The sequence below is a fragment of the Thermobia domestica genome, chromosome 16 (assembly GCF_964235325.1).
Source record: "Thermobia domestica chromosome 16, izTheDome1.hap1.1, whole genome shotgun sequence".
In the NCBI taxonomy this organism is placed as follows: domain Eukaryota; kingdom Metazoa; phylum Arthropoda; class Insecta; order Zygentoma; family Lepismatidae; genus Thermobia; species Thermobia domestica.
This window is the reverse complement of record NC_137469.1, coordinates 186,195,681-186,208,872: the sequence shown is the minus strand read 5'-3', so window position 1 is coordinate 186,208,872 and position 13,192 is coordinate 186,195,681. Positions and strand designations below refer to the sequence as shown.

The 13,192-nt window shown below is 34.3% G+C and overlaps 1 protein-coding gene across 4 annotated transcripts in view; it reads left to right on the top strand.

Annotated features, from left to right (window-relative positions):
• Positions 1 to 207: 207 nt before the first annotated feature.
• Positions 208 to 13,192, top strand: part of LOC145673565 (uncharacterized) — a 70,802-nt gene continuing 57,817 nt past the window's right edge. For 2 of the 4 annotated variants that reach the window (XM_081743395.1, XM_081743396.1), the window contains exon 1: positions 208 to 455. The gene's annotated coding sequence lies outside the window, so the exon portion shown is untranslated. The remainder of the gene's footprint in view (positions 456 to 13,192) is intronic. The other 2 variants (XM_081743394.1, XM_081743397.1) reach the window with 2 other exon arrangements.

Here is a 13,192-nt window from a genome sequence, read left to right as displayed (position 1 = left end):
CTATGTGCATGCAAGTGAATGTCGTCTTTACTTCTTGTGTTATAACTGTGAATGTCTTTGTTAACAATAAATTCACTACTATGTTTCTTTCAAATACATTAATATTGGTTGAAATAATTGAACAGATCCAATGATCTGATTCGGCCTAGTTGCTTCGATTCAGAAGCAAATGCAGCGAGTCGTTTTAGTCGTGCGACTAAATCGACCAAGTGTAAACGCCCCATAATTGATAGTGATAGCAACGATTAACACGCCGAAGATTAATGTTTAATTTCAAAAATCCTCCTTCTGATATATATAAGACAATTTTATTTTTACAGCCTATAGGCTGTATGTTTTTATTTTTGGACGAGAAGAGGAAAAGAATTTATGCCATCGTTAATTTGAATCGTGAGTTTATATGAATTATTTATTCAGTAAGTGCTAACGTGGATGTCTATGTATTTATAAATGAGGTTAGTGTTTCACGCAAAGATTTTTTTCGCCTTCCGGTCCTTAGAATAGAATAGAATAGAAAAGAATACTTTATTAGTCATTAGACAACATAGTTGCAATAGACTTGGTCCAGAATATTATTTAAATTGTAAAAATTATTGAAATGTAACAAAAAAGAAACTATGGCTATTACTAATTGACAGTTAATAACTAATTGAAACTATTACTAACAGTTAATAATAGTCCTTTTCGTTGTTCTCCAGAATATTTTGCCTGGGTCACATGACAATATTCTACATGGCATAGATGAAGTTCGCGGTATCCACCAGAAGGAATTGTTATATATATATATGGGTGATTCCAGGAAAAAGGGAAATTTTCTGTCACGGGCATTTCTTCAAACTACTACTAGAAAGAATCACCTCATTTTTATTTTGTTTGGTAGTAACCGTCACAAAGTAGGTATGCCATGTATAACAGTTTGAAAATATAACACGAAACATACGTAAAAACTTAATTATTACCCAATTTCTCAACAACGTGGGCTGTCACAGACTACAGTTGACTGATTTTAATCAATAAATTACAACTGAAGTCGCAAATCAAACATCATTTAATGGTAATTAAATGGAAGAGAACACTTCAATGTTTCGGTTTTGTGGAAAGTAAATCTTTATAACGATTATTTTGGAAAGCTTGACTATGCTTCGTTTCTGTCACCTCTATTTCGTCTCAACTCCATGGCAATAGAAAAAATTATCATTGCTCTCAACAGATAGCATGGTCGTCCACATTGGCAACACCCACAAGAAGACAAGGCAGACATGTTTGACTGAAGAACAGAAAAAGTTGTGTGCATGTGTTAAAAGCTATAGGAAAAATATTTTTGTGTGTGGAAAGCAGGTGCGTATATTAATTGATTCTCAACACCATGGTATTTATTACTGAATGTATTTGTATGGTATATACCTTCTTTCCCTTGAGGAACCTACGCCTTAACGTAGAAAATTCGTACACAATTACTCACATGTACTGGTTAAAAAGTGGGCCGGTAAAAATAAATTATATTCGATTTTCTCAACTCCATGGTTCTCAACTCCATGTCCACCTGAAAACTAAGGAATCCACGGTGTTGAGACAAGTCACGGAGTTGATAATCCTGTAGTGTTTGTTATGCTCATGCTCTTCCAAATATTTGTTCTTTCAATATATTGATAGAAATAAAGCTCGTTTATGGTCTGGTGACTGGTATGCTCGCCTTTCGTGCGTGGTTCTGGGTTTGTTTCCCGGTGGAAGCTCAAAAATTAATGGTGTTTACTTCGCACAGTAAGGCAATTAAAAAACTCATTTGAGTAGAGATGTACTGAAACCTGATCGCGCAGACCATCGCAACGGTCGTAGGAGCCGACACGCTGACCACGTGTCATTCACACTCAAAGACCGGCTGGAGGATTCTAGCCCATTTAAGGAGTGTTTCGCGGAAGTTCAGATTTGGGGCTCTCAGGTATCCGGAGGTAAAACTTCAGTCAAGTCAAGATGGATGGTATCTGTTTTTAACCTATTGACGTCTGAATCTTATGATCAACTAATTGTTTTCTTTTCAGAGATTGTCGAAGAGTCTGAGGGCAATATGCGGACAGTTAATTTTATGACGCGGATCGGGAGGAATTTCTCCTGGCCTACTAAACCTGACGTTTAAAAAGCGTTGGCAGTTGTCATTCTGTGTAGACTAGAACAGCCCTTCCCTGTTTCCTCAAGACATTTCCTTCATTGGAGTGGAAAATGAAGGCTACTTAACAAAGAACATCGAATTATCCAAAGAAAACAGAAATGATGAGTGCCTTACACTGTCATTTAGTGTGCATTATACAGGGCGTTTCAAACAATACGGACAACGTTTGGGACGTGATTCCTAACACCAAGATAAGATAAAAAGTATAGACCAATCTGGGTGCACAAATGCTTCCTTTCGCAGTTATAGGCTGCCGAAAACATGAAAAAAAAAATTAACTTTGAAGGTGAAGGTCCATAGCATAAAACTATGGGACTTACCGTAGTCGGGTCAGACTTCACTTAGGAATTAGTATGTGCGCTATCCAAATATCCATGTTTCAGAATCTTGCGGTACTTCCACAACAACTTTTATAGAAGTAGTTGGTGAGTACTTCAGATTATACGCCCGTAACCAAACTCCCTCTATAAAAATTGCTTCGTGAGTACCTCAGGATTCTGAAACATATTTTTGGATAGTGCACATATTATTTCCTAAGTGAAGTCGTGACCCGACTACGGCAGATCTCATAGTTTTGGAGCTATGGACCTTTAAAGTTCATTTTTTTTCATGTTTTCGGCAGCCTATAACTCTGAAAGGAAGCATTTGTGCACCCAGTTGTCTATACTTTTCGTCTTATCTTGGTGTCAGAAATCAGCTCCCAAACGATGTGTGTATTGTTTTGAAACACCTTGTATATATACCAAATATACGGTACAAATACACTTACCAAATGTTGAAAAAGTATTGCACTTGTAGCTCCTACTCTCTATGCGTATCTATGTTATCTACAGATAATCAGAAGACAACAGTACAAGCTCGTTTAGTCGAGTACGAAATTCCTTGAACGGAGTACAGCAAGAAATATTTGATATCATAGAAATAAATTTCTTTTTTTGACTTGTTTATTAGTCTTAAGTAATTACTGTATAACAAGACATAGATATGATCATACATAAATTCACGTTTGATGTTTTTAGAATATTATATTCACTCATCTTCTTTGAGATTACGCAGAGTTACATGAAATACTTCTCAGTCTAGAATTACGAGTGTCGTCCACAAAAAGCAACATATGATTTCTTTTACAACTGCTTTCATATTTATTTGTCGTGACGGTCTTTGCTTTGAGGAAAAATACACACATTCACAATAATACCAAGATTACAAGCTTCAAATGTTGAATACTGATAATATTAATCTTCTTTCTTTCCTTCTAGTTAAAATCAACTACGAAATAATTATCAGTACTATATCACCACCAAATAAAACAATGATAAAATACAATGTTGCTAGTTAAAAGAGATTGTAAATGCTTTGTACAGTTCAAATTCTTAAAACGAGCAGCGAGAATTCTGTTGAGCTACTCCCGAAACATCCCATTTACATAATAAAACTAAAATAACCATATATATGCAAAGATTATCGTTCCTGTACATAAGTATTCAAAAATTATGAAGGAAAAGGAAGGAATACACTAACATGACTAAACATAATCAATGAATATAATCAAATAGGTAGTTACTAAACTAGTAAAATAGTTGACTAGGAAAAATTCCCTTTTATAGCACTACGACACTCTTTACTTCGTATGTTTTGTTTAATTAGAAAGTACTTCGATATTCCAATCAACAGATAGCTTCATAATTAACTAATATATTGAATGGGAGATACCAAAAGTAGCAACTGTTTCACTATCTCAAAGTTGACAGTTAAGCATGCACTAGCAAACCTGTACGATACGAAGGTAATCTGCATTTAGTCCTCTTATACATAACATGCTCCACTATACTTCATCTGTGCCGGAATTCACCATTGGCAAGTAGTAGATAATACCACTACGAATCTCTGTTCAAGGGATAAAATTTGTATTATTCCATGTGTCAAGTTATTCTGGATAATAGCCACTATTACTTTACGTCATTCAACCTATTCAGCTCCAGGAGTTGACACAAAATCAAACTGTTCACCAACAATCTCCTTTGTTCATCGAACGTACACTGCAGCTTGTATAACTGGTTCTGGAATGATCCCATTTGAGAATCAAAATACTTCACTTTATGCAGTACTAGCAATACTTTGTACTACAGTAGTTCGTACAAATTATAAATGTTACTTTTCTCAATGAGTAATATTCTTCCTTTATCCAAAATATATATTGCGCACGTGACCAAGTTGCGAAATATATCAACGGAATATTTTTATAATACGCCGCAAGAATTTCAACTTCGCAATTCTTTCACCATAACTACAGCTCAAAAACAAACTGTATATAACAATTCTATAATTATCACTCACAAGAAACTGTGATAACCAAAATTAAAAAATTGCAATTGAGTAACAACTTCCTTTTGTGTGCATTTTCTTCCCATCAGTGCACAGAATAACGTGCGACAATTCTCCATTACCAAGTAGAAGAAGAAGACAACGAAAGCTAAATAACTAGAGCAGCAAAGAATGCTGAAATGTCCTTATTTAAGGATTAATATAAGTATATAAACTTACTGTTAATTTTTCATCATATTTACCTGCAACTAAAAGTTAAAATGAATGTCACAAGTAAATAAATATACATACATGCAGTAACCAAAATAGGGTTACTACAGAGTTCCCATGTGGTCGAAAAAAAAAACTGAAGAGTCAACGGAAGTTTTTTTTTATCTTGAATTTTCTAATAGCTCTGCCTTCTTTTCCCTAGAGCAATTAAATAGCTTTAAATTAGAGAAGTTTTGAGTACCTATTGGCTTACCATCTAATATACTTAATTGGGCACTGTTTCTAAATATTCTTTCGACAAGATACGGACCAATGTAACAGTCTAAGTATTTACCAATTCGTTTATGCAAAGCAGAACTTTGATAATGAGTTTTTACCATTACCAGATCGTGTTCATGCAGTTCAGATTCCGCTAGAGATTTCTTGATTTTATTCTTTCGTTGATTCTTAGTGACATTCACCTCTACCATAAGATGTTTCTCTTGTGGCGACATCTTAAGTTCTTCAGGCCATGGATACCTAGACTTAAAATTATCAATGGCAGAGAAGTTCAGAAACAATTCAACCGGAGCGAATCCTGTAGGGATAGATCGCGAATTATTTAACAAAGTTTGAACTTCGTGCAACTTAGTACTCCATTTCGTGTGATCTTTACTACAAAAACATCTAATAAGCTGATTTATTGATCTATGCTGCCGTTCAACTGGATTAGCCTTTGGATTGTAACTGCTAGTAGAAATGTGCTTGATACCCTTCTTGGAGCAAAACTCCTTCCACAACCTAGAGGTAAATTGACTTCCTTGATCAGTGATGACATATAAAGGATATGGATAGTGATAAAAGTATCTTTTCTCCAAGACACCTAAAATTTCGTTAGTATTAGCAGTACGTAAAGGGTAAAGACATACATAGCGACTATAGACATCTGAAACTGACAGTACATAGTAATATTTGTCACTCCTAGGTAGCTTACCAATTAGGTCAATACTGAGCTTTTCGTGTGGCTTCGTTGCTTCTATATGTATGGTTTGCCTAGTGATTAATTTAGATGAAGGTTTAATACGAGCGCAAACAATACAATCATTTATGAACTTAGCAAAGTCCTTTTTCATGCCTTTCCAATAAAATATTTGCCTAGCAAGGGAATAACATTTTATTAGTCCAAAATGAGCTCGATTGTGAATTTTAGACACTATTTCATTCACTAAAGACTGTGGTACTACCAAACACCACTGGACTTGTTTACTGGTTGAAGATTTACTGAAAATCAAACCATTATATACCTGCAAATTCTTGTTTGAATTTACTTTACGTGCTAATGACAAACAATATGGATCTTTAGTCTGTTCTATCTTCCAAATTTCGTGGTCCAAAAATATCTCACTTTCCTGAAATACAAAATTCACATTGAATTCCTTTGTTTGTCCAGTTTCTTCTGGAGGATACCTTGACAAAGTGTCTGCTACAAAGTTGAGCTTTCCGTCAATGTGAACGAATTTCAAATCAAAATGCTGTAATCTAAGAAGTAACTTAGTAGTACGTACATCTAAATTTTTAACAGTAAATGCATGTGTAACGGCTTTGTTATCTGTATGTACTATGGTAGGTCTACCGGTAATAAAGCAAGCAAAATATTCACATAAATAAACAACAGCAAGAAGTTCCAATTGATACATTGACAATGACAATTCGTGTGGTTTAATCCGGCGACTGGCATATGCTATTACTTTCACATCATCTTCATCATCAGAGATTTGAGCAACATATCCGGCTAAACTCTCGGAATTTGCATCTGTAAATAGATGGAAAGGTAATTCAGAGTTAGGTTGACAAAGTGCGGGAGGTGAACTTAACAACCTTCTGAGAATATAGAAAGATTCCAAAGCTTTCTCGGTCATCACAAATTTCGCTTCCTTCTTTGTGAGATCAAACAATGGATTAGCAATTTTAGTAAAGTTATTTATGAACTTTTTTCTCCACACAGCTATACCTAAGAATTTTCTTAAGTGCTTCTTCGTACGTGGTACGGGGAAGTTACGAATGGCTTCATTCATTTTTGGGTCAACCTTAACATGTTTTCCACTAACAACATGACCTAAAAATGTAATCTCTTTCATTAGGAATTTACACTTCTTTAGATTCAAGGAAAGATTTGCATTTAAGAGAGTTCTGAAAACTCGCTCTAAATGTTCAAAATGATTATCTAAAGTGTCTGAAAATGTCAATATATCATCAATATATATAATTACAAAGTTCCTAGTGTTCAAACTGAAGAGTTGATACATTATGTCTTGATAAATAGCACAACTAGACTTCAGTCCCATTGGTAAAACACGAAAGGAGAGCTGTCTACCTTCAAACACAAAAGAAGTATACTTATAAGAGTCAGGATGTAATGGCACTGAATAATAAGCATCCTTGGTATCACACGAAGAAAAGTAAGAAGCTCCCGCAACTCGGTTCAACAGGTCATTAATAGGTTCTACCTGAATATGAGGCGCTTCTACTTTCTCATTAAGAGCTCTTAAGTCTAATACAGGGCGTACACCACCATTTGGTTTTTTTACGCAGTGCATAGAGTTTCGGTATGGACTTGGCATCTCTACTATTATGCCCCAATCCAACCACTTCTGGATATGGGCTTCTAATTCTTTTCTCATGCTACACGGCACCGGATAAATTTTCCCTACTACAGGTTTGTCGTCACTCAACTGGATCTTGTAGGGAGAAACATTGAGAAGACGAGGTTTCTCTGAAAACAAAGTTCGATATGTTAATAACAGCTTCAATAGACGTTCTCTGACATCAGGATCCAAGTCTGACCTAGCATTTACAAAGTCATGAATCTCTGTCTCAGAAACTAAATATTTTTCATCAATATCAACTGAAGAGCTATTAATTTGCAAACCTGCAAGGCAAACATTAACTTGAGATAAATTTATTTTTACTTGACAACCATGCTTATCTTCAACTTCTAAAATATTCTCTCTTAAATTTAAAATAGCCTTGTATTCCTGAAAGAAAGGCATACCTAAAAGCATGTCAGTTTTTAAATTTTTAATTACATACACAAGCATTTCAAACAATGTTCCATTAATATTTAAATTTAATATCTGCATTCCCTTTACACTATAGTTAGTAGGACCAGCAAAACCTGAAAGTGAAATATTAGTAGCAGGCAAAAGCTTTGCCGAAGGAAATTTATCTTTAACTTTTAACCACACTTCGTAGTTTAACAAATTTATCTCACTTCCTGAATCTATAGTACATTTCAGTTCCATGCCTGCAATGCAACCTCCTATAGTCGGGGAACTATAGGTAACTGAGTTTAAATCGCAGGTATTAGGTAAATCTTCTTCTACCACGAACCTTACTTGTATGGCTACTGGCCTATCAAATTGCTTGCTATTAGACGGAAATTCCAAATTCTCATTAGTGGGATTAACTGAAATAGTTTCTTTAACACCTAAAATATTCTCATCTATACTTGAACTATTCACGAAAGCAGACCGACTTACTCCTGGTTCACTGCAGCCAATCAGCGGCCTGGATGATGACTGCGTGAGAAGTTTCCCTCATTACTACTCCTTACTGGCGCAGATGAGTAACTCCGACAGTGGTTTATAATATTACCTGAATCGTCTTCAGCATGCACTTCAGCATGACAAACTTCAACCTCTGAACGCGATTGTGCATTTCTTCCCTTAAACCTACCATGATTTGCATCATAACTCGTGCTCTTGGGTTCAGTTGGCTCAGTGTTATTAATCTGATCACTTATTTCTTGATTATTTTTCTCTGCATTGGTATTATAATACGGACGACGATTTTTCTTAAAATACCAATTTTTCCTTCGGTTATGGTATTCACAATTACAGTTACATTTCCCTTGCCTAGCAGTACTACTCTGACTGAAAATTTTCTTGTCAGCAACAGTATTAGCCTGTTTATCTGAATAATTAATCACTTGTTTGTCAATAGTACCATTATTAGTTTCATTATTGTTATCACTCCTATCCTGCTTTCTACTAGACTCAAATTGTACATTTCTTACATTAAATTTCCTTTTATTATATCTTTCGTAATTTACCTTATGTGTTTTACCAAAACCGTAACTCAACTCTTTTCCCAACTTACTCTTTTCTTCAAGAACATTCGAATCTAATTCCATTTCAGTAATGCACTCTACTAATTTTCCTACTGTACGACAATGCAGTAATCTTAGATATTTAGCATACGAGGATGGAATAGCGTCTAAACAAAGATTTACAACTTCTTCTTCATCCGGGTTTTCGATTAAGTTGGAATATTGGTAATATAACGACCACACAAAGTCTGCTATGGATGAATATTCCGTACTATTGTATCTCAAAGACTGTAACTGCTTCAACTGAGCTCTAATGATTCGAGGATTGGTATACTGCTTGAGAAACAGGATGCGAAAATCTTGGTAGTTTTGTATCTGCAATTTCACGCTATTAAACCAAGCTAAAGCAGACTCACGAAGCCTCTTTTCAACGATTATTAGCTTATCTGTTTCATTTATCCTTGCTATTTCAAAATCTTGTTCTATTTCTTTCAAGAACTTTTTGGCACTATAGTTTAGAATTTGACCTGTAAATTCAGGAAAATTAGGTAAATCAGAAAGCTTCAATGCTTTACCAACATTTGTGTGGCTGAAATTGTGATTTTGCCCCAAAGGACTTTCTGTTTCTACCATTTCAAGTGGTCTGATCGAACTTCGGAATCGCGGCTGTCCATTAACTAAATTATTCAAAGAAATAGGTGATGAGTGCTTACATGTAGGCAAAAACTCACTGTGAGCGGCATCATCAAAACTAACAATAGGTTTGCTTGTGCTAGTGAACGTAAGACCTGTATTACTGGTTTTATTGGCCGAAAAGTTTGAATTATGAGACAAATTACTGGGAAATGGGAAAGATATTAATTGATTGGAAACCGATGTTCCAGCTATAGTATTAACCACGCTACTAGTAACTACGGAACAACAGCTAACTGTTACCGGTACGGTTCCTAGGTAAGTATTAGCCGAAGAACTGACCAAAATTTCTCTTTTATTAGTTTCCTTAACTACCGAACTCTGTTCCCGAATGCTTTCTACGACTGAACTTAATTCGGAACGAATTGACTCAACTTCACTTGCAAGAGAATTCTCTCTACTCTTACACAAGTGAATTTCATTCTCGATCTCCACAAATCGATCATTCAACCCTGACATTCTTTGTTCTACATCAGTCTCTACATTATTTATTTCTTCTCTTAAACTAACATTCATCTCATCAGTTTTATTCTCAAGTGAATCAACTTTTAATATTATTTCACTTAATGCCTGTTTAGTTGTCCCAACAACCTGTTTAACCTGATCCTTAAGTTCAGCACTTTCTTTAGTAACCTCATTAAATCTTTGATTCATATTTTGATTCAAACTATCTAAATTTCCCTGCATAGTATTCTCAAAACTAGCTAATTTCTCTAGGATCAACATTATATTAGTAGTTTCGCTTTCAGTATCTTTAATCACTGAAGACACTGACGCCTCACGACATTCCTTACACACAAAAACAACAGAAGGTTCGGTTAGCGTAGCATAAGTACTTGCTGCTAACCCTTCACATTTTAAGTGCCTCCAAAATTTACACTTACTACACTCTACAGCTCTACCTGTAGATTTATCACAACATGAGAATTTACTATCCTCTAGGTCAGCGGTTTCTTCTATGTCTGACATTTCTTTTTTTTTTTAAGCCAAACTAAAAGTTATGCTGAACTAATGAAATATGGAATTTACTCCCAAATAAAATTACTCAAAACACTGAATAGCTCAACTTTCTCACGCTCACCTTACGGATTTGAACCGCAATGTACACATTCGATCTCTTTTTTTTTTTTTTTTACTTCCGATCAATTAATATCATACAAGACAAAATCCTGGCTGGGTCGCCATTAAAATCTGTAGCTCCTACTCTCTATGCGTATCTATGTTATCTACAGATAATCAGAAGACAACAGTACAAGCTCGTTTAGTCGAGTACGAAATTCCTTGAACGGAGTACAGCAAGAAATATTTGATATCATAGAAATAAATTTCTTTTTTTGACTTGTTTATTAGTCTTAAGTAATTACTGTATAACAAGACATAGATATGATCATACATAAATTCACGTTTGATGTTTTTAGAATATTATATTCACTCATCTTCTTTGAGATTACGCAGAGTTACATGAAATACTTCTCAGTCTAGAATTACGAGTGTCGTCCACAAAAAGCAACATATGATTTCTTTTACAACTGCTTTCATATTTATTTGTCGTGACGGTCTTTGCTTTGAGGAAAAATACACACATTCACAATAATACCAAGATTACAAGCTTCAAATGTTGAATACTGATAATATTAATCTTCTTTCTTTCCTTCTAGTTAAAATCAACTACGAAATAATTATCAGTACTATATCACCACCAAATAAAACAATGATAAAATACAATGTTGCTAGTTAAAAGAGATTGTAAATGCTTTGTACAGTTCAAATTCTTAAAACGAGCAGCGAGAATTCTGTTGAGCTACTCCCGAAACATCCCATTTACATAATAAAACTAAAATAACCATATATATGCAAAGATTATCGTTCCTGTACATAAGTATTCAAAAATTATGAAGGAAAAGGAAGGAATACACTAACATGACTAAACATAATCAATGAATATAATCAAATAGGTAGTTACTAAACTAGTAAAATAGTTGACTAGGAAAAATTCCCTTTTATAGCACTACGACACTCTTTACTTCGTATGTTTTGTTTAATTAGAAAGTACTTCGATATTCCAATCAACAGATAGCTTCATAATTAACTAATATATTGAATGGGAGATACCAAAAGTAGCAACTGTTTCACTATCTCAAAGTTGACAGTTAAGCATGCACTAGCAAACCTGTACGATACGAAGGTAATCTGCATTTAGTCCTCTTATACATAACATGCTCCACTATACTTCATCTGTGCCGGAATTCACCATTGGCAAGTAGTAGATAATACCACTACGAATCTCTGTTCAAGGGATAAAATTTGTATTATTCCATGTGTCAAGTTATTCTGGATAATAGCCACTATTACTTTACGTCATTCAACCTATTCAGCTCCAGGAGTTGACACAAAATCAAACTGTTCACCAACAATCTCCTTTGTTCATCGAACGTACACTGCAGCTTGTATAACTGGTTCTGGAATGATCCCATTTGAGAATCAAAATACTTCACTTTATGCAGTACTAGCAATACTTTGTACTACAGTAGTTCGTACAAATTATAAATGTTACTTTTCTCAATGAGTAATATTCTTCCTTTATCCAAAATATATATTGCGCACGTGACCAAGTTGCGAAATATATCAACGGAATATTTTTATAATACGCCGCAAGAATTTCAACTTCGCAATTCTTTCACCATAACTACAGCTCAAAAACAAACTGTATATAACAATTCTATAATTATCACTCACAAGAAACTGTGATAACCAAAATTAAAAAATTGCAATTGAGTAACAACTTCCTTTTGTGTGCATTTTCTTCCCATCAGTGCACAGAATAACGTGCGACAATTCTCCATTACCAAGTAGAAGAAGAAGACAACGAAAGCTAAATAACTAGAGCAGCAAAGAATGCTGAAATGTCCTTATTTAAGGATTAATATAAGTATATAAACTTACTGTTAATTTTTCATCATATTTACCTGCAACTAAAAGTTAAAATGAATGTCACAAGTAAATAAATATACATACATGCAGTAACCAAAATAGGGTTACTACACACTTTCGACGTGTGGACTTGATCACACAGAGAAGACAAACGGTTTACATAAGCTCAGAAAACAAATGAAGTAGACAATAGACAGGTTTAGTGACTACTTCGTCTGTTTCGTAAGCTTATGTAAAAAGTTTGTCCTCTCCATATGATAGTCAACGTATTGAAAGCGCAATAATTTTTCAATATTCGATAAGTGTATGTGTATTTCTTTTTTTCTTATTTACGTCATATATATATATATATATATATATATATATATATATATATATATATATATATATATATATATATATATACTCAATTTTGGAACCTTCATTAGATATATTTTCATATGCTTGCAGTATTTTCTGGAGTATTTTTGTATAACAAATTACGTGTCATCTAGTTTGTTAGAATTTTATTCAACATAAGGAGAATATTCTAACTTACAAAAACTATTGGAAAATTATTTCAATTTTTATGTAAATTATAAGCTTAATCACTTATAAACCAAAACTTATCACCCAGATGTATCACGTTTCTCAACTCCACAGCAATTTTCAACTCCGTGACCTATGGTCTCAACTCCGTGGGTGCTGAAAAGTTTATTATTTTTTATTTACTACACCAATAACGATTCAGCTCTGCTGAACACCTAATTAACATGTACTTAGTAGTAGTAAGTGCATGT